Below are 22,849 nucleotides of genomic sequence, written 5' to 3'. Positions count from 1 at the left end.
TTGCCCAATTGCAGAGTTCCTGCTTCCATGCTGATATTGAAGGTGCTGAGGTTTCCAGTATATTGTAGTTTCTCTTCATGCCAGCACCAGCACCAAATCTGTAAATTTGCTTCCGGCTTTATCCGTTTTTGGGTGGGGTATCAGGCCCAGCAGCCCCATTTTTGGGGTGTTAATATGATGTATTTTTGTTATGTGTAATATGTTGTCAAAGACGTTCTATAACATGTTCATTGTTGTACAGTGCCATGTCATATGGTAAAAATCAACGTGATCTGTACCACATCTGAGGGATGAGTGTGGCACTACACTAAAAATCCTATGTAACTGCAAGGGGGCCAAGTATGCGCAGTGTACATAATTAAACTGCAACTGTTTCAGTTGCGCATTTCTCAAAACCTGCAGGATGTGGGTCAGGATATCATTCCATTCAGTAAAGATAACTTGCAAGTCCAGACTCCAATGTTTTTTTTAGTCCGGTCAGTGCCGGTCCCACTGCCTGACTCAGTGCTGTGTACACACTGGTGACTTTATGACTTGCAGGGTTCTGCATAAACAATGTGTGCATTGCTGGATCAGTGGCATACTCCCTATCTGAGTCGTCCCCCACTTTTCCCACCATCCTCCTAAGCGCCGAGTGTGCCAGGAATTGTGTAAGTATCTTGCAACTCTGCAATGCAAAAGAGAGAGTGACTCCTCTATGAGCAGTTGATGCAGACTTATAATAGAGGTGCAGCACCACTGTGACCGATGTGCCATCTTTCCAACCTTTCCGATGTCCGGTCAACTCTACAGGTGTAGTTTTTGTAAGTAAGCTGCTCCTCCACACCAATGATGCAGATAGCGGGACCAGAAATACCAGACCACTCAGAGCAAGAAGAGTGGCCACATGTCCCGGTGCCATTCCCAAAGCGTTCCAAAATGTGCTCTTACTCTTTTGCCTTGGGTGATTCCTCTGGGGCAGTCCATGTCATCAGCCACAGTAGCTGACCCAGGTGGTACAGCTCATAGTCTGGGGCCTCCAGCTGTCAAAGAAAGTTGTAGTTTCTCCAGGGCCATCCAATGCCCAGATCAAATCAGAGAGCCAACCGTCAGATCACAGAACACCTTTCGGGTTACCAGCTGAGGGGCATTGGCAATCACATATAAAAGCCACTGTAAAACCACAATTTTCACCAACCCGATATAATTCACGAGTGACAATGGTTGATCTGCCAAAATGCCAATGATGCATAGTGGAAGGCAGCCATTATGTCAAGGTTGCCCTTCCACACATCCACAGGATCCCTGTACACAAAAAACACCCAAGAATGAAAAGATGTGTGAGGTCACTGGGATCCCAGTAGAATCTGGGCCCCCTCCAAGAAGGCAGGGCACAAGTTGGACAGTGGAAAAATGCATGATTTCTGTGTGTTTATGCGGAGCCCAGAGAATATACCAAATGAGTCTGGGAGTCCCAATATTGGCGCTAGACCTGAAGTGACATAGTTGAGATGGATCAGGATGTTGTCCGCACATAGAGAAATAGTGTGTTTCTGCCTGGCCACCCTCAGTCTGTACCTTCCTTTCATGGTTCTCTTCCCACCTTCTAAGGGATCAGTGGCTAGCACGAGCAGCAAGAGTGCTAACAGGCAGTTTCACTGGTGCTTCTGTAAAGCTTCCATTGTTCTGATGCTCACACCCAATGCGCACCCCCACCCTGGGGACCACGTACAACATCTGGACCCAGGCTAGCAGTTTCTCCACAAACCTCAAACGCCATGCCGTGGAGGACCAATAATAGGTATGCCCACAAGAGGCTATAAAATGCCTTCTCCATGTGCTCCGAGACCACCACAGATACGGGAGGTCCTGACAGCCTGGCAGCACATGCAAAGGGTGCTTTGTGTTTGAGGAGGTACTCCTCCCTATGACGATCGGCAAACAGGAGTGGATATGATTTTTTTTCAGGATCCTACAATTAATGTTAATTAGAGAGAGGGACCCATATGCACTTCTGTCTAGGGCCCCATCCTGCTTTAGCATTATGACTCCGAGGGCTCCGGTAGCCACCTTGTTGTGTTGGCCACCGTGTATACCTTGGCTAAGGGCTTAAGTAGGTCCATCTGAAGGCACTTTAAGAATTGCAGGAGAGGCCATTGCTGCCAATTGTTTTGCCAGTTACAGATGCTTAATTACCAGAGCTATCTCATGCTCCATGATCGGAAATTGCATGAAGCTCCAGGATCTGCAGTTCGCTTTCCCTATGGTCCAGCTGGGACCACAGGGCTGATTGTACTCCACAAGATGTTTTAATGCAAATCCCTCTAATGTACATCTTAAAGGTGTCTTATTCGACTAATAGTTTGGAGGCCAAGACTGCAGTGACTTTAAAAAACGTGTGTTATCCCCTCTTTCACAATGCTTCGGTATGCGGTGTCCTCTAAGGACAAGCAGTGTAAAGGCCATGAGGTGTCTAAGTTCCTGATGGACCTCATCGTAGGGATAACAAGAGTGGGCAATAGACTGAGAAGGTCATCCCTAGGTGCACTACATTGCGTGTCCCCCCTGCAGGGTATCAGGAGATGAGAAACAGGTCTGTCCTAGTGTGAACAGAGTGCATGTGGGAGAAGTGGGAGTACTCCCTTGTCACTGGATGTGCTTGATGCCAAGCGTCCAGTAAGCACCAATTTGTTAACTAGTCATTCAACTGTTCTGATGCCCGCAGGGCTAGTTGAGATTGTTTCAGCTCAATGTCAATGACACATTTAAAGTCTCCTCCCACCACCAAAGGCTTATTCATGGCACTCTCCAGCAGGTCAGTCAGTGAAATGCACTGCCTGGCCCATGTTCAGGGAATGCAGCCAGAGGATGTGCACTGGGGAGCCAAATAAGATGAGTGCAATGGCGCTTAGCTGGCCAACCAGTCTCTTGTGGTGGGTTGTGTGGTGCATATTTAATCATGCCCCCTGTTTTCACATCCTAGCCCCCTGTACCTGACCCCTCTTCCAGCGAGGTGTTCCAGGCATACCAGCAACCCTGTTGGATCTCCAAGTATGTCTGTCAGCTTAGTTTCTTTCATGAGCAGTGTAGCAACATCAATCAAAAATAACCCCTACCATAACTCCCCTCCTAGGGCTGAGCCAAAAACCATGCACCTCCCAATCATACAATCATACAATAAAAAGTGGTTGGTAACAGAAGAGGTAAATCCTTTAGGAGTTGATTATAAGGAAAGGGGAAGAGAACAGTGTGGGAAAAGTAAGAAACTGGCCTGAAGGGATCCGGCATAACTCGAAAGTAGTAAGCAAGAATAAAGGAAGAAAATAAGCATCTTGTAAATAACTCAGGTGCCTCGGCGGTGTGTGCACGGAGGCGCCACTCCTGTCTCCAATTTGTGCAGGCAGGACCCCATTTCAGCCTGAAAAGATCATAAATCGACAAATCACAAAGTAGTAGTCGTCTGGTCATAGAGCAAATGTTGGCAGCAGCCACCCTAGGCTGGTCTCACAGGGCTGATTGCTGCCATCTTGTATCGCTCTAGTCCCAGAGTGCCATTACAGCCTGCAGCCATGTCCGCCTGAGACTTGCTGGAAGTCAGGACTGTATGATTGTCAGGTCTCCTTTGTTGTCTTCTTCTATAGTGTCAGGAGCTTCTTTAGTTCTGTGACTACTCCTACTAGGTCCCCACTTGTGAAGATGTCTTGTGCACCTCAGCCCAGTCCCAGGCCTCCTCTGCGTCAGTGAAGAACAAGGATTTACCCTCATAAAGCCGGAAAGAGCAGGGCGTACTTTACTCCCATGTCACAGAGTCTCCACTTCATAGTCAGGAACGAGGCTCTGTGTGTCTGTATGACCAGGGTACAGCCCGAAAAGATAAAGACCTGCTTGACTGGCTGCTCCTAGGATTACATCTCTGTCAAGAAAATTAACTTAGCCACCATAGGCCTAAGAGGGGCCCATGGTGATGGAATCTGCACCAGAACCCGTTGTGCTAGTTCCAAAGAAAAAAAGTGGATAGGCTATGGGGCTACACCATTCCTTTCAGCCACTCCCTAGATATGTTACCATATCCTGTTCTCCATATCCATGGGCAGAATCACCATGTAAATGTTGCAACAGCATACTTGGGTCTCCACATTCTAGATCTGTCACCTGGGCTGCATCTGGCACAGTGATGAGTGCCTGGGACCCTCTCACGTAGTTTCTTAGTCCTTATGGATGAAGCCCACCTCCATAGCAACTGGGTGTATCTTTGCCTCCGTAGAGGTTTGTGAGGAGTTCACCTCTTCCAGGATCTGAGCGGCCCCCTCAGTTCCAAATGTGGAGGGGCCCTAATTGTGATTGCTGTGCACTGTTCAGTGCTTAAGCAGCCTTCTGTTCAGTCCTCTCCTCTGCCCCCATGTGCGGTGTGGCGGGTAGAGATTGGGTTGGCTGTTTTTGCTATCCACCAGGCATTGTGAGGTAGCACATGCAGCTGCCTGTCATGGGGTGGTTAAGGGAGTAGGGCCCCCACTTCAGGTTGTCTTCTAGGCTGCAGACAGATGTGCATTAATGGCAGTGCTGATGTAGGGGATGCAGTCCCTGCCCCCACCATGATCACACATATGCCTCCTCGGCATAGTTAGGAAGAGGGTCTTTCCAGCACTTGTCAATGTGGGCCTTCAAGGAGGGGAGATGAGGGTGCCTGCCTCAGCTTGCCCTGAATCACAGAGGAGATACACGGGCAGAACCTGCTCACGCTGGGTTCCTCTTACCCTGCATCCGAGCGGGGCAGACATTCCCAATCCTCCCTGTGGAAGTACTGCGGCACCCTCCTCCTTGGCCATGCCCCTCGTTAGGAGTTCTTCAAAAGGGGCCAACCTTTTATCACCCCTTGCTGTCATGACTGTAGTGGGTAGACCATCCAATGTGTCTCCAAGGGGCACTTATTCGACCGGCTCAACGTGAATGCTGCCGGTCCTGTGGCCTGTCGTTGGCTGTGTCGGGTACTGCCATCTTCAGGTATCGGCTTGTTCTGTTCTCTCTGTGCCTGGCTGACAGAAGAAAAGGCTGGGATGACGGCCCCACACCTTCGTAAGGACTGTAGACACTGAGTTGTCGGGATCGGAGCCCTGCCGCAGCCTGGAGGATTGAGGATAGAGCAGCCATCCTGAAGAGCTTGTTAAGCTGCACCTGCCATCTCCCTTGTCTCAGAAAAGGATTAATCTGGTTAGTGTATCCGACCTACACTCCATCGCCATTAGCATCAAATAGATACTTTTTCCTGTTCTACCGTAACCACTGAGTATCATTGGCACTATGGGGCTCATTCCGAGTCCGGCGGGCGGCGGGCGCGACCCGGCGGGCGGAAACCGCCCAAAGACCGCACCGCGGTCAAATGACCGCGGGGGTCATTTTGACTTTCCCGCTGGGCCGGCGGGCGATCTCCAGAAGATCGCCCACCGGCCCAGCGGGAAAGCCCCTGCAACGAGGAAGCCGGCTCCGAATGGAGCCGGCGGAGTTGCAGGGGTGCGACGGGTGCAGTAGCACCCATCGCGATTTTCACTGTCTGCATAGCAGACAGTGAAAATCATGGTGGGCACCTGTTAGGGGGCCCCTGGGGCCCCTAGGGGCCCCACGACACCCATTCCCACCATCCTGTTCCTGGCGGGTTTTACCGCCAGGAACAGGCTGGCAGGAAGGGGGTCGGAATCCCTATGGCGGCGCTGCAAGCAGCACCGCCATGGAGGATTCCCTGGGCCAGGGGAAAACCGGCGGGAAACCGCCGGTTCCCCTTTTCTGACTGCGGCTCAGAATAGCCCTGGAAGCACCGCCAGCCTGTTGGCGGTGCTTCCGTTGCCCTCCACCCTGGCGGTTTGAAACCGCCAGGGTCGGAATGAGGGCCTATGTGTTTCTTGTCGCTGTTTCTGCGTTAAACTTTACAAATTCATATCTGTCATCACCTTATTGGATGTTTGTCATTTTAGTATCATTTTGTGTACTATACTTTACTCTATTTTTTAAATTCGTTTTTTTATTTTTATTGTTTCGAAATTTGGCTTTATTACTATTTAGTATTGCATAACTACTTTATGCATTGCCTCTATGTTGAGCTTATCTGCTTTGTGCCATACCTGCCAGGGGGTTGAGCTCAAGCTAATTTGATGGCTTGCCCTGACAGATATAATTTTTTATCACCTGAGGGGAGTACCTACTCCCTCAACTAATAACCCCATTTCCTACACTGCCTCTCTTAGTGGGCTGTTTATGTTTGTAAAAGGAAAGTGTATTCTATTGTGTGTCAAAGTGAGATCTCAGACTAGGTCATATCTTGCTGACCGTGCTGATGCACATAAATACGAATTCGGGCAGCTTTTGAAAATAGTGACATATGTAAAAAAACATTCCCTTTACCACTGTTTTAAACTTATTTCATCACCAAAACAGTCTTCAGATTTGTTAAAAAATTCTCCCTTAAACCAACTCCACCTTTAAGATCATTTTATTTGGCAAAATCGCATGCTGTGCTCACTCATTTACACCTTTGTTCTCATTTAGGGTCTGGCACACAGTGGAAAAATAAACACAAAAACTTTTTTACCTATTGTGTGACCCGATTGCAAACTGCTGTCAATTGGTTTTGTATGCTGATATATCCTAGCTGTAAGCTGGAGATAGAATGGAGTGTAAAATGTGTGTGATAAGAATATCAAAATGGTCTTTTCCAATTGGAACATGTGCCCTGGGGGATCCTTTCCCAGAGGAAACGTATGTCTTAGATTTTCATTCTAAAAATGTTGGGCTAGATGTATAAAGCATTTTTCCGGTCGCAAACCGTTTGTGACAGGAAATATGCTTTTTCAAATGTACAAAATGCAAAATGTGATTTGGTAACTTGTTACTGATTCACAATGTGCATTTTCAATTTGATATTTGGAAGGGGCATGTTTTGGGCATCCCTTCCAAATACCGAATCAATATGGTATGTATTACTGTTTTGTGACCGAATTCTGGTTGCAAAACAGTAATAGTAATACAGTAAGGAAAACAGGCTGAGTTTTAAAAAAAGATCTCTTAATTTAAAAGCAGTCACAGACATGGTGGTCTGCCGACCTCAGCAATCTACCATATCTCTGATGATTGCGATTCTTAATGGGTCCAAAATGATGACCTCCCTCATTAATATTCATGAGGTAAGTTGAATTGCAATCTACTAGGAATATATATTTGCCAATTTAAGTGCTTCATACATTAGGAGTACTGATTTCCTAATTGCGAATTGAAAATATTCACAATTAGGAAATTGGTTCTCCTAATGTTTGCACATCTGACTCACTGTGACTTCACAAAGTGTCTCCTTGCTGTCTCATTCAAACTCTGCTCCCAGGGAGATGAAAGTGTTCTAACAAAAAACAGAAATTGCTTGTGTGGTCCACAGTGCCACAATTGCTCTCTTGTACCTTAAAACCAAGGATGTGCGTTATCTCTAGTTCACAAGTTTAAATATCAGTAAGGTCTGCTCAGCCTTTCATCCTTTTGAGATGGTTAACTGTTACTTTAAGCATTTAGAAAGACAAAACTGTCATAGAAGTGACACACAAAAAACAAGTTTTAGCCCAAAAAGATAATAATACTTCTTTCAACATACAAAACTGTTCATTAGGACACATTACTTAAAATTCTGGGTTTCTGTTTTTGCAGAAAATGTCAGGCTGTGAGGTACATGGCTGTGGTGCATTAGTCAAGGACACAATTGCCTAGATTTACAAAGACTTTGCATAAGGTTTGCTTTACTTTTTTAAACAAACCCGAGGCAGAGTATTGTGTTGACAGATATAATCCAACGCAAATCGTGATTTGCGTTAGGTTCTAACCAAAAGCAACAGAAAGCTGTCCAATGCACTGCTTTGCATTACTTTGTGTCAGTGGAGCATTCCATGGGTGGTACATGGGAGTTGTAGACAGGGATTTGCAGCAAAACTATGTGCCTCCCTGAGGCAGATATAAAGAGGAGAAATGTTTTCATTTCCCCTCATTTTCCCCTCTTTTCATGTGTGATGCATTATACAACACACATACAAAGAGGGTAACGCTTTAAAGCATAGTTTTTGTATAGGAATGCACTCATTCCTGTTCAAAAACCATGCCTATACCCATGGAGACACCCTTGCACTATTGCATAAGGGTGTCTGCATCGGCACATAGTAACATAAGGTGTGTCAGCACAAGAAGAGCAGAACAGCACCACATCTTACTCAAAATGGTGCTGTTCTGCTCTCTTCTGTTCACGCAACACAATGCAACACAGTAAATTTATGTGTGGCGCTTTGTGTGATTTCTTATTAAATCTAGGTCCAGATATGTGACAGGCGTGGCATGAATCCATTTATGAAGCTCTGCTGTTTACGTCTATGGCAGAATGGCAGGTCTGATTTGATGGTTTATGGGTGCATGCACGTGGGGGCTTGGGGTGGGACTTGAGGAGGGTGTCATCTTACCAGGATTTCACAATTCACGAACCAGATATCGGATTGACATATTGACATATTGATTAGCTATCTCGTCCTAAGGTGTCTCTGAACTGGGTCAAAAGATTCATTGGCCTAAAACGAGTCCTGATGTGTAATAAATTATCATAGAGGGATGCGTTAGCTAATCGAGATAGCTAATCAATATGTCAATCAATATGTCAATAATGTCATCAATATTTATTACCACAATGCATTTTACTTTAGTCAAAGACATTAATCAACTAAAGACACCGCCATGACCTTTCAGTCATGAATAACCACACCAGTTTAGTAGAATTTTATGAGTTTTATTCCCTATTGATTACAATTCTAAAAGCAGGTGTGTCAATCTCAAAAGCAAAGCACTCAATATCATTGTCATAATTTGGCAACTCAAATAAGACTGAACCAAAGCAAGGAATGCAATTATTAGAGCATAACACAGTGTCAACATGGATCAACTTTAGCAGAGTGTCATCACCGCGTCAGTTCAACAAAGCATAGATTCAGTTGTTTGTCTATTTGCATCAGTTTAGTGAACCCCTGTCCTATTCACTGATTAGCATTGGCATGTTGGGCTTCATGCAAAACAATTTAGAACGCCAATTTGGAAAACATCTCACTAGGGTCTCTATCAAAAGTAAGCAGTTGGTACCTAGAAAGGAAAAGCAAACAGACAAATCACAAGTTCATTGTCATAGTTACCCTCCAAGGTTTGGGTCAGCACTCAGGTTCAGCCTTCGTCTTCAGGACATCAGTTGATTCGCCATCAGTCAGAGACTCAGCTCACGGGAAAAACAGGGCACTTCCCTCATAAGGAGGCAAAGTGTAAAATGGACACTCTAAGGAAGAGGATGGTTTAAGTAAAACCAATAAGTCACCAAACAGAGTGACAAAGTTTCTGGATCAAATCGATAGCATTTCCCTTACCAAAATCTCCTGGTCTCCTGCTCCTTAATTCTCTAATTCACTTCCTGGTGACAGGGGTTTTTATCCCTTATTCGTTGTACATCCCCTAAAACTTAATTGGATAGTTGTTGCACCCCACTATCTTTAGCCAATTGAAAACAGATTATGTCATTAAATCTTTTACCCCACATTAGTTCACAAGCATTTTATTGGTCCATATGATTGACGTCTTCAGAGGTAGCACGTCCGGTATGATTTCATCCTTCTGTAATTCTTTGCACATCTTTTGGTCAGTAGCTTCATTGTCTGTAACGGTTTGAACGACCTTGTAAATTATACTAATCTACACTGTTGCATTTTGACTATTACATTTCTACAAGCAATATGAATTTCATGAAAAGGGATCTACTATAGTTACATTCAGCTTCTAGTTTGAAGAAAACAAGAGGTCATGTCCTTTTGCGAGTCAGCACACTGCAAGTTTAGAAAAACACATTTAATATGAGAGCCAGGCAGCTAGGCCTCGACTCATGCTAACTAAGGCCTACAAGATTTATTAGCAAAACTTTAATAACATAATCATTTACAATTAGTTTAAAACTAGGTCTAATACAAGATTTCATAAACATTAATCATTTCCAATAGTCCCCGTATACATTGGCGGGCACTCCCCTGGTCACATTTCAAGTGCACTTTTTAGCAAAATATACTAGTACAGTTTCTATGCGGCATTATTATACATTAGTTCGTCATCACATAAACCTTTCCCTTTCAACCTTTCATTTTCAATTTTTCACTTTGCGCATAATGCGCATTTCAACATCTTGACCTTGGTGTGAACTCTCCCAAATTTAATTAACTATTTTCTCCCTTTCATTTTCTTCGTTTCTTTTATTTAGTTGTGTCTAATTTCTTTTAATTCTCTCATTAATTTTGCATGCTCCCCATAAACCCAATAAACAGATCAAGACAATTAATAGACCCCCTAATATTTTTGCAAGCACCCCATTGCTAAACCATTGCTAAACCAGCTCCCTACTCTGGCAATTCCTTTTCCTACTTATTCCCAAACTCCAGGTTCCTTCAAATCTTTCAAATCTGCACTATCTCTCGTTAGGTTGGTAAGCATACCTCTAATCTTTTTACTATTATCCGGATTGAGTGAGCTAAAATGACGCTTGTTAAGCATTTTTCAGACTCGGCCGCTCTTTGTAAAAGAATGTCTAAAGTAAGCCGATTTTGAAGAGTCATAGCTCTTTCCGCAGCAAGTTCAGTATCCATCAGGAGTATAGCCCATGTAAAATTTGTCAGCATGTTATCCACAATAGTAGACAACTTTCGAATCTTTATGGAGTTTAAAATAACCCCTACTGACGGAATATGGCTGCAAATATGTCACCAACGACAGCAGCCGCTGTCTCTCGTTTTTGTCTAGCATGTTGTAATTCAGACATTTTAGGTATTTGCTTTAAGTCGTCAATCTGGTAAATCTTTGGGAAAACTCACCCCAAATAACATGTCCCATACCATCCCTTTGGAAGACGGTAATAAGCATTAAGTCCACAAATGTAATAGATCCCAGGGATCGCTGGATCCTGTCCATTTAACATGAATGTCCATTTACTCTGAAACATAAAACACATGCCTGCATTCACTCGTTCCCACAAATAAAGTGTTGTGCTCAGATTTTGGCATATATATACAAATCCTTCCTACATGTAATGCATCTATAGCTAATTTGCCTTGCGTCTTTATTGTGGTGTAAACATAATCATTTGCATATGTGCGTTTCTCTAGTCCTTTTTCTAGCCTCTCTTTCAGTGCCTTGCGTCTATCATCAGTGTGATCTAAAAAGCTTTTCTCTAAGGGCATTAGTAAGCAAGTCAGATTGTTGTGGTGTGCATAAGCTGTCCCAAATGTCAGTGTTGGTTCAAAGAAACCTCTAACTAATTTTATACTATGCTCTTTAGCTAATTTGTTCAGAAACTTGATCACAGGCACAAAAGAAAACACTACATCCAAACTAGAATACAAATATTGCACATGTTCCTGATCATAAAATCTTGTTAGTAGCAAACTACTGCTTATCCCGTAGGTTAGCGGAAGACTATGGTAAGTGACCCCTTCTTGTACTGACGTAGGAATCTTTGTGCACACATAACAGTTTCTTTCATCCATTGTATCAACATACTCATTCAATAAGCGATAGAAAACATTAGTAGAAAGTTACCCCTTTGAATTAGTTCCCTCATGCAAATATTTTGAACCCTGCTCAAACTTTTCCCATGGTGTTAATGTAGCAGTCTCAGGTTTTGAAGCATTGTTAATCACTTTCTTATCCAACCACGGCATTCCCACAATCACACCTACAATTATTATTGCACACACAATACCTAAAATAATACTTAACCAACCACATAATTTACCCTTTTTGCTACTACCTCTAGTGTAAGCCATGATCTGTAAAGAATCAGATAGTAAAATAACTCAAAACAATCAACTTGAGGACGATTTAAAAGCTCTTTTTTTCTTCTTGATGCAAGTCTCTTTTTCTCTCTGCGTGTATTTACAGAGTTTCACTCACCCCAGGACTCTTTTGTCAAATCAGGTTAGCAGCTTGTCATAATCAGTCAAATCAGTGTCAATTTCAGGTTATCAATGTCACATCTGGTAATTTATAAGTCTCTTTTCTCAGCCTTCAGCTTTCAATTTCAATTTCAAATTTAACACTATCTCTTCCACTGATTGATTTCAGGTACCGTAATATTGGCCTGGTACTTCTCGATCAAAGCAAAACGCTAAGAATTCTTGTTGCCATTCAGATGTCCTTGCATATGCCCATTCAGGACCTGCGTACCTTCTATTTGTGACTCTTTTTCTTTTCAGCCTGCGTTCACTTTGCAATTCTCCTTCACTCAAATCCTCTTTTCTGGATGTATCAACTTCTTCCTCTATTGTTTCACCTGGAACGACCTTTTCCCTTGCAGCTTGTTTCTTTGGGCAGTTATCACCTTTATGCGTTTTCTTCCTGCTTGGCTCTTCAGCACGTTGAACAGCACCCTCCTCTTGTGCTATGGTGTTTTCTCTTGACAGACCTGCAATTGGCTTGCTCTTTCCCCTTCATCTTCTGGGTCTCTAAGGGGTTCAAGTTCTAACCCGTACCCATCTCCTTATGGGAAAAACTCTCCTTGTTGCGGTTCTCCTGCTGCCTCTACTGAGATAGGCTCACTGTCACCTCTCTTGAACTCGTTTACTGTTTGAGGGACTAAGCCGTCCTCAGTGGGCTCTCCTGTAGTCTCAGTTCCCCCTTGAATACTCTCTGGCCCTGAGACTTCCTTTTCTGGAGTTGTTGTTTCGGGTACTTCGAGTTCCTCATCAGTTAGACATGTCACCTTCTTTATGTGACTGGCTTGTATCCAGTTTGGAACACCTGCACACTTCACAGCAGTGGTTGTTGTCAATATTACTTGATATGGCCCCTTCCAGCGTGGCTCCAAACACGACTTCCTTACGTGCTTCTTGACAACCACCCAGTCACCGGCTTGCAGGGTGTGACCTGGATCACTGATTGGTAGTAATGTATTGGCCTCCACCTGGTGGGAAAAAGAGCGGACCACATCAGCCAAACCCTTGCAGTAGTCCAACACCATATCATCCGTGATATTCACAAGAGCATTTGCAGGTACTGCGGGTAACCTCATAGCTCTGCCCATCAATATCTCGTGGGGAGATAGTCCTGTCTTCTTATCAGGTGTATTTCTCATTGACATCAGCACTAAAGGCAGTGCATCTGGCCATTTCATATTGGTAGCTGCGCACATTTTTGCCATTCTCGACTTCAAGGTGCCATTCATCTGTTCCACTAGTCCTGATGCTTCGGGCGGTAGCTACAATGCAGCTTGTGTTCAATGTCTAATGCAGCACACAAGAGCTTAATCACCTCATTGTCGAAGTGTCTGCCCCTATCTGATTCTAAAGAGACCGGAAATCCGAACCTTGGTATTAACTCTCTAAGCAACAGCTTTGCTACTGTGAGACTGTCGTTCCTACGTGTAGGATAGGCTTCAATCCACTGACTGAAAACACACACAATCACCAACACGTACCTCAAGCCTCCACACACAGGCATCTCAATGAAATCCATCTGTAACTTGCTAAACGGACCTCCAGCTCTCCATATGTGGCTCAAAGTCACCACAGTCCCTTTTCCTGCATTCATCTGTTGACAGATGATGCACCTGTGACAGGTAACCTCAGCGGCTTGTCTGAATTTCGGATTAAACCAATCAATTTTGAACATTGCGTCTCTCCTAGATGTGCCTGTCCATGATAAAGCCTTGCAAATTGTGAGAAAAGGCTGTTTGGCAAAACCAACTTCCCCTCCTCTGAGACCCACAAGTCATCTGCTCTTTGTACACATTGCATTCTCTTCCAGGAGCGTTTTTCCTCTCTGCTAGCACGACCCTGCAGTGATTTTAATTCATCTAATGTATCAACCCCCCTTAATGCAAAGTTCAAGCACGTTTCATTTTCTGTTCACTGTAACAATTCCCACTGATCCTTGAACAATATACAGTTCAATGCGCAAAACCTTGCGACTTGATCTGCATAGCTGTTTCCCATTGACACAAAGTCCTGTGACTTAACGTGAGCATTGCATTTCACCACAGCAATTTCAAGAGGTAACTGAATCGCATGCAACAAATCCTTAATCTGTTCGCCATTTTTCACTGGTGAGCCACAAGAGGTCATGAAACCCCTCTGTGACCACAATTGGCCAAAATCATGTACGATTCCGAATCCGTACCTGCTGTCCGTGTAGATAGTGACTTTCAGGTTTTCCGCTGCGTGGCATGCCTTAATAAGGGCAATTAATTCGGCTACTTGTGCAGAATATACTCTTTCGAGCCAGGAAGCTTCTATAATACCGGTGATTGTACACACAGCATAACCAGCCCTTATTATTCCGACTGAGTCTCTCAAACAGGATCCATCAACAAACATAATGCAGTCATTTTCTTCTAACTGCGTATCTTTAATGTCAGGTCTGAGTTTGGTACATAGTTCTGTTACCTCAAGACAGTCGTGTTCCACTTCCTCTGCATTGTTAATCTCAGTGTTTTCAACAGGAAGTAGAGTTGCCGGGTTCAACACAGTACATCTTTTCAAAGAAACATTAGGTGATCCTAGAATAATTGTCTCATATCGGGTAAGTCAGGCATTTGTCATATGCTGAGTTTTAGTTTGGGTTAACAGGATTTCAACTGAATGTGGAACCATTACTGTTAAGGGATGTCCCATTACTATGCCTTCACACTGTGTGAGGCTTTGACCAACTGCTGCAACTGCATGCAAACAACCCGGTAAGGCTGCTGTGACTGGGTCCAAACTATCTGAAAAATATGCTACAGGGCGGTTTGCACCTCCATGGACCTGTGTTAAGACAGACAAAGAACAAGCATCACGTTCATGCCAAAACAGTAGAAAAGGGTTGTGCAATCAGGCATACCGAAGGCTGGTGCCCTACACATGCACTCTCTCAATTCCATAAATGACTCAAGCTCTTCCTCGGACAGAATTATGGTATATGGGTCATCCATAGTTTCCTTGCCTGTCAGTTTTATCAATGGTTTAGAGATAATCGAAAAGTTGGGTATCCACTAGCGACAGTAGCCCACCATTCCCAAAAACATTCTGACATCTCTCTTTGTTGTCGGGGGATTCATCTGCAGTATGGCTGTCACCCTTTCTTTTGATTTTCTCCTAGACCCTTTCTCAATCAAGTGCCCTAAGTATTTCACCTCTTTCTGACAGTACTGCAGCTTCTTTGGGCACACTTTGGGGGTCATTCTAACTCTAGCGGTCCAAGACCGCCAGGGCTAAAATGACGGGGGCACCGCCAACAGGCTGGCGGTGCCCCGCTGGGCATTCTGACCGCGGCGGTTCGGCTGCGGTCAGAAGTGGAAAACCGGCGGTCTCCCGCCGGTTTTCCGCTGCCCAAATGAATCCTCCATGGCGGCGCAGCAAGCTGCGCCGCCATGGAGGATTCTGACACCCCATACCGCCATCCTGTTCCTGGCGGTTCTCCCGCCAGGAACAGGATGGCGGTATGGGGTGTCGCGGGGCCCCTGCCAATGGCCAATGGCATGGGCACTGCAGGGGCCCCCGTAAGAGGGCCCCAAAAAGAATTTCAGTGTCTGCCTTGCAGACACTGAAATTTGCGACGGGTGCAACTGCACCCGTCGCACCTTCCCACTCCGCCGGCTCAATTCTGAGCCGGCGTCCTCGTGGGAAGGGTGTTTTGCACTGGGCTGGCGGGCGGCCTTTTGGCGGTCGCCCGCCAGCCCAGTGCAAAACCCAAAATACCCTCAGCGGTCTTTCGACCGCGGAGCGGTATTTTGGAAGGGGGAACTCTGGCGGGCAGCCTCCGCCGCCCGCCAGGGTGAGAATCACCCCCTTTATGTCCATTCTTTCCCAAATGGTTCAATAAGGCAATTGTGTCATACCTATAGTCGTCTTTTGTTCTGGACGCAATCAGCAAGTCGTCAATGTATTGCACCAGAGTCGAACTGAAAGGCAGTTCTAACGACTCTAGGTCCTTCTTCAATATCTGATTGAAGATGGATGGTGATTCAGAAAACCCTTGAGGAATTCTGCACCAACTGTACACCTTGTCCAGGAATTTGAAACTGAAGAGAAATTGGCTGTCCTCATGAAGAGGCATTGAAAAGAATGCTTGTGATAGATCCACAACAGTGAACCATTCTGCATCACACGGAACCTGGAACATGATTACTGCTGGATTCGGCACTATGGGGCAACATTTTACCACAATCTTGTTTATTTTCCTCAAATCCTGCACAATTCGCACCTTCCCACAAGGCTTTTTCAGACCTATTATTGGTGAATTACATGGGCTGCTCAATACTTCCTTCAGAACCCCTTGCTTTACAAAGTCCGCAATTATCTGCAACACCTGAATAAGGATATTTTGTGCCATGTGGTACTTTGGCACCTGGGGAAACACTGCATTTGGCTTCACCTGTACTTTAACCGGTTCCACTCCTTTTATCAATCCCACTTCCCTTCCTGTCAGGTCCCACACTTTCTCTGTCACTGTTCCCTGTAATTCAGCTGGCAAGTCAGTTACTGTAAGCATTGGGAATAAGGTTATTAGAGGATATTCCTCATCTGCGGTCTCTGTCTCCAATTCTGGAAACTGCCCATCATCCCCCTCATCATCACTGCTTGTCTGCACCTCAATCCCTTCATTAGAACAAGTAATCAAACATTTCATCTTGCACAGTAAGTCTCTTCCCAGTAGGGAAACAGGACTAGAATCACAGACTACAAACTTATGCAGTCCCTGGAAGTTACCAATCTCAACTTGAACTGGGTCAGTAATCGGATTTGTCAAGTACTGGTTTGCTACTCGTACCACTCTTACGGTATGCCCTGAAAGTGGCAATTTCGGAACCTCTGCACTTCTGACTTTAGAGCGTGTAGCTCCCGTAGCAACTAAGAATGAAACCTTGTGACCCATCACTTTTCCCTCTACATAGGGTCCCCTCTGATCTACTTCCAAGTACGCTGCAAGCCTGCACTCCTCACTGTCTGAACTATCATCCGACCACTCATCATTCATTGCATCCTCACCACGCATTGGGAATAGCTGCACTGTGTTATTTTGACTCATCATTTGGCCTGTGACCTGCTGAGGAAGCATCATCTGTTGCTGTCCCATTGGAGCTAATGGTAATTGCATTTGCTGTCTAGGTACCATGGGAACCTGCTGTGGTACCTGCTGCATTTGTGCTGGTTGAATACGCGGCATTTGTATTTGCTGCATGGGTCGTAACCCCTGCATCTGAGCCATGTTATTTTGGAAGTTCTGATTTTGACCTCTCGATTTTTGACCCCTCATATTTTGAAATGTACTGACATCAGTGCTTTGTTGAACGACACCTTCCAATGCCACCGCCCCCGCACGGGTGACATGGTGACATCTTCTTCATCCCTTGCACGTCATTTTGAACCACAACAGTATTCAAATCTGGACCGCGATTCACAAAACCTCGACCTCGGCCTCTCGTTGCGCTTGAAACACGCCATTTCCTTGCAGTTGCTGTTGTATCATCTGCTGAATCCCATTTCCCTGCATGCCTGCCTGCGCTGCCTTAATCTGCATCACCAGCACTTTCTCCTTCAACTTTCTCTGCTTCAGCTCAATCTCATCACTGCAGTATTTTGCATACTGCAACCTCATCAATCGGCTTCGCTTGCCAACAGATCAATGATTCTTAATCATCTGGCTCACCTCTGGTCTCAGCCCTTCAACAAATCTGAATACAAGATGGTTCATGTCTTCCGGCTCAATAGTCTCAGTGCCACTGTAAGCATGAATTGACTCCTTGACCTCCTGTGAGGTCCGGTCGATTTTCTGTCAATCAGTCACTTTTGGCGACACTTTCTGCTTCAAAAACTCAATCACTTTATGATAGTACTTCATCACCTCTTCAGAAGGTGCTCCTGTGTTGGCCAGTCTACACCTCTGTTGCACTCAAGCCATAAGTCAGGTGGAACAATGATCTCAAACAAGGTATTCAAGTCCTCCCAGAGACACTTCGCAAGCTTCCAAAACCTGTCGGTCTGCTGGTACCACTCTATTGGCTTCTCCCTCAACCTGGGATAATCATTTGTAAATAACAAAATGTCTCCCCCGGTCCATGGTACATTAATTAAAACCCCTCCAGCGGTTTCTCTCATTGGTAACATCTTTACTGATCCCGTATCTGGTGAAGCTTTAGCTTGACTTGATTCCAGACTGTCACTCTTTTCCTTGTCTCTTTTCTTTGCCCATCTGCCTTCCCACTTTTCTAACGCTCCCCAGATCTGCGCACTTTGCAGTATTTCTTTAAGATGCGCCTTTATTCCGGCCGACCTCATGTGATCAAAATCTCTAGAATCGAAGTCTAGTCTATATCTTCTTTTCAAATGTTTAGTATTCTCAATATCAATATTGTATTTGTCTGCCAGGTTCGCCAACCTCTGATGCACCTTACCCACTTCTTTGGTGATTTTGGGGCACAGATACCTTAATTCTGCTTCTGTGTACGATTCTAATCTGTTTTCCCATATTGTTCCTTCCACTAATTCAGCAGCTTCCACACCCAGTCTTACAAAATTTAGGTAGTCATCTCTCTCTGATCTCTCTGCGGTCACCGTAGCAGGTTGCAAAGTTTTGTTATTTCCCAACCACTCATTTAGTTGTTGCACGGAAAAACCTTGCAATGAAATATTTCCTGGCTGCATCAATGGTGTCTGTGCTGTATCCGCACTCATTGTCTGTGGGGCCAACACACTTGACCCTACTTGTCTCATTGCTTCCAAAGAAGCCCCAACTGAACTAAGGTCTAACAGGGATCTGAAATGCTCGTCTGTTTGCGATCTTGGCGATATTGATCGGGGGTTCCTGTGAATCCTCCCCTTATCATTTCCTGGGTCCCCACTCCTTGATCACATGTGTCAGGTTTACCCTGCGCATACAGTGGTACAGGTGGACCAACAGTAATGGGTAGCGATATGGCAGCTGGTGTCTGACCTGTCCCCAGTAGCCTCGTAGAGTATTGACTCCCAAAGCTCGACTCGCTGTAGCTGGTGTAGGCGCAAGTGGAGATCCTGCCACTGTACTATAACTTGGAATCAGCGGTTGCTGCGGCTGGGGCAGCAATCGCGGAGTTGGCTCAATCTGCACTAATCTCGATTTTGTATATATCGGATCAGGCGGCACCATCAGACTCATAGTAGTCTCTAGTACTGGGACGTCTGGATAGATTCTCTGTATCTGCGGTGGAGGTTGGAACTGTATCTGCATGTCTGGCGCAGTGGGTACACTCACACCATTTTGTGTCGAAACCATATCACTAGTCTGCACTGTATCAGTAACTCCCTTTTCCTGTGTCTGGTTCCCAGGACCCGCACTAGTGCTCGGGGCATTGTCATCTACTGCATAAGGTGGCGGGCGATCATGCAACAGTTGATTAAGAAACTCCTCTTCGTCTGAGTCGTCTTCCTCTATCCAAAACCTCTTAGTCTCTTTTGGTTTGCTAGAGCTCTTATCTGTCTTACAGGTGGCTTTCTTTCCCTGTGTCTCGTCTTCTTGTGTTATTGCTGGGAGCAATTTGAGTCCATCAACTATTCCCCTTCTCCACATTTTGCTCTCATTGTCCCATCTATTCTCAGCTAAAGTCTTCTCTGCCCTTTTCATCCTTCTCTCAAATTTCTGTTGTCTTTGTCGTATGGCCATTAAATCCCAGACTGCTAATGCCTCATACTGAGCTGGCCTCGAAGGTGGCTTTTGTACACTTAACATCCACCTCAAGTTTTCTAGAATTCTTGTATTGAACGTTCTGTGCTCCGGAAACGCCAAACATCCCTCCTTCTCTGTCAGTTTGCGCCACTGTTTCATCCATAAGCAAGGCGCGACTCCCTTTTCCTCCATTACTATATAAGCTGGAGTACCCTCAGGCGGTGTAGGCTCCCCCTCACTCGCCATAATGTATGCGTTTCCTTTCAGAGCGCTTCTAAAAGCCTTGATAAAATTCATCTTTGCGTCTTTTCTTTTGTTTTGTTCTTAATCAGGAAGTGACTTTAATTCCCAGGACACTCTTCACCCACCTTTCTCAACCTATTGCCTCTCATGGACGGCTGCCAATCCGTGCGCGACCCCTCTCGGTAACTGACCTATCCCAGCGCGGTACTGCTGACATCACACTCACACACTGCAGCTGACAAAGTCTTGCGGCTTGTCCTCCTCACACTGGATTCACACCAAACTAATGCAATATTGCGAGCACCTTTAACAACAACAACAACTCAGATTTGTCGGGTTGCTACAGGCAGGGTATATAATCGAGTCAGAACTTTACAGAGATTTCACTTGAAGCCTCGGCCCCTACTCTCTCCTTCTCAGCTCTCGTATTCGCAAGCAGAATTCGACCTGCAGATCCTACTCTCGACTTGTCAATGGTTTGTCCTAGTGCACTTTAGAACTTACCAAATCTCCATAGACGTTTTCACACATACAATTTGACTCAAACTTGACTTGTCAACCACGCCCGATTGACCTATTAAACCACACAAATTACAACATAAAACGCAAGTGTCTCCTACACTTGTCAATATACTCCGGAGTCTTAGACCACGACGGGTCCGTACATTACAACCAACCACGTGGATGATGTTTTAGCATAAAGCGCCACACTTACATGAAGTATGCCGACTTCCTTACTCTCATACTGCGGAGTACGCCGACTCCTGCTAAAACAACATTACCTGACCTAAATACACACAACCTTCACAAAACACCTGAACAAATGCATTAGCTGAGCAAGCGCAAATTCTACACTACACATGCTGAAATGCCGAGAACATTCCCAACTCACTTAGGCAGGCTCTGAGATCCCGGGAAAGTCATGAGGAATTTAGAAACACATCATGCCTCCAATTTGCATTATCTCAGAAAAAAAAACAATCTAAACAATAATTCTCAGTCCTAGGGCCCCAAAGGGCCAACCCGTCGCTCTGCTACCAGAACTGTTAATGCGTCCCTCTATGATAATTTATTATACATCAGGACTCGTTTTAGGCCAATGAATCTTTTGACCCAGTTGAGAGACACCTTAGGACGAGATAGCTAATCAATATGTCAATCAATATGTCAATACTGTCATCAATATTTATTACCACAATGCATTTTACTTTAGTCAAAGACATTAGTCAACTAAAGAGACTGCCATGACCTTTCAGTCATGAATAACCACACCAGTCTAGTAGAATTTTATGAGTTTTATTCCCTATTGATTACAATTCTAAAAGCAGGTGTGTCAATCTCAAAAACAAAACACTCAATATCATTGTCATAATTTGGCAACTCGAATAAGACTTAACTAAAGCAAGGAATGCAATTATTAGAGCATAACACAGCGTCAACATGGATCAACTTTAGCAGAGTGTCATTACCGCGTCAGTTCAACAACGCATATATTCAGTTGTTTGTCTATTTGCATCAGTTTAGTGAACCCCTGTCCTATTCATTGATTAGCATTGGCATGTTGGGCTTCATGCAAAACAAGTTAGAACACCAATGTGGAAAACATCTAGCTACGGTCTCTGTCAAAAGTAAGCAGTTGGTACCTAGAAAGGAAAAGAAAAAAGACAAATCACAAGTTCATTGTCATAGTTACCCTCCAAGGTTTGGGTCAGCATTCAGGTTCAGTCTTCGTCTTCAGGACATCAGTTGATTCGCCATCAGTCAGAGACTCAGCTCACGGGAAAAACGGGGCACTTCCCTCATAAGGAGGCAAAGTGTAAAATGGACAATCTAAGGAAGAGGATGGTTTAAGTAAAACCAATAAGTCACCAAACAGAGTGACAAAGTTTCTGGATCAAATTGATAGCATTTCCCTAACCAAAATATCCTGGTCTTCTGCTCCTTAATTCTCTAATTCACTTCCTGGTGACAGTGGTTTTTATCCCTTAGTCTTTGTACATCCCCTAAAACTTAATTGGATAGTTGTTGCACCCCACTATCTTTAGCCAATTGAAAACAGATTATGTCATTAAATCTTTCACCCCACATTAGTTCACAAGCATTTTATTGGTCCATATGATTGAAGTCTTCAGAGGTAGCATGTCCGGTATGATTTCATCCTTCTGTAATTCTTTGCACATCTTTTGGTCACTAGCTCCATTGTCTGTACCGGTTTGAACAGCCTTGTACATTATACTAATCTACACTGTTGCATTTTGACTATTACATTTCTACAAGCAATATGAATTTCATGAGAACGGATCTACTATAGTTACATTCAGCTTCTAGTTTGAAGAAAACAAGAGGTCATGTCCTTTCGCGAGTCAGCACACTGCACGTTTAGAAAAACACATATGAGAGCCAGGCAGCTAGGCCTCGACTCATGCTAACTAAGACCTACAAGATTTATTAGCAAAACTTTAATAACATAATCATTTAAAATTAGTATAAAACTAGGTCTAATACAAGATTTCATAAACATTCATCATTTCCATTAGTCCCCGTATACGTTGGCGGCCACTCCCCGTGGTCACATTTTAAGTGCACGTTTTAGCAAAATATACTAGTTCCGTTTCTATGCGGCATTATTATACATTAGTTCATAAACATTTCATGTTAATATAGATTATATAAGCTACGCTCTCTCACAGCCACCCCCGTCAATTTGATGTTGGAATTTTTTTTTTTATTCGTGAGTACCAATCACAATGTGCTTATGCTGAACAGTTGATGTTTACCTCTTGCAATACATTTTTTGCCTTCGTTGAAACTTACTTCATTTACCTTGCAAGATTATTATAAAAGATGTCATTAACTTTTTTTACTTTACAGATTTGTTATTTGGTAGTTGATAAACTGTCAGGATTGATGTTAGCGACAA

General features: G+C 44.4%; 1 protein-coding gene across 1 annotated transcript in view; it reads left to right on the top strand.

Annotated features, from left to right (window-relative positions):
* Window positions 1-22,849, top strand: part of LOC138260041 (interferon-induced very large GTPase 1-like) — a 236,951-nt gene that overhangs the window by 134,889 nt on the left and 79,213 nt on the right. The gene's annotated exons all lie outside the window — the stretch shown is intronic.

Source organism: Pleurodeles waltl, chromosome 9 (assembly GCF_031143425.1).
Source record: "Pleurodeles waltl isolate 20211129_DDA chromosome 9, aPleWal1.hap1.20221129, whole genome shotgun sequence".
Taxonomy (NCBI): Eukaryota; Metazoa; Chordata; class Amphibia; order Caudata; family Salamandridae; genus Pleurodeles; species Pleurodeles waltl.
Note: the sequence above shows the minus strand (reverse complement) of the source record. Positions and strands in the feature narration are given on the sequence as shown.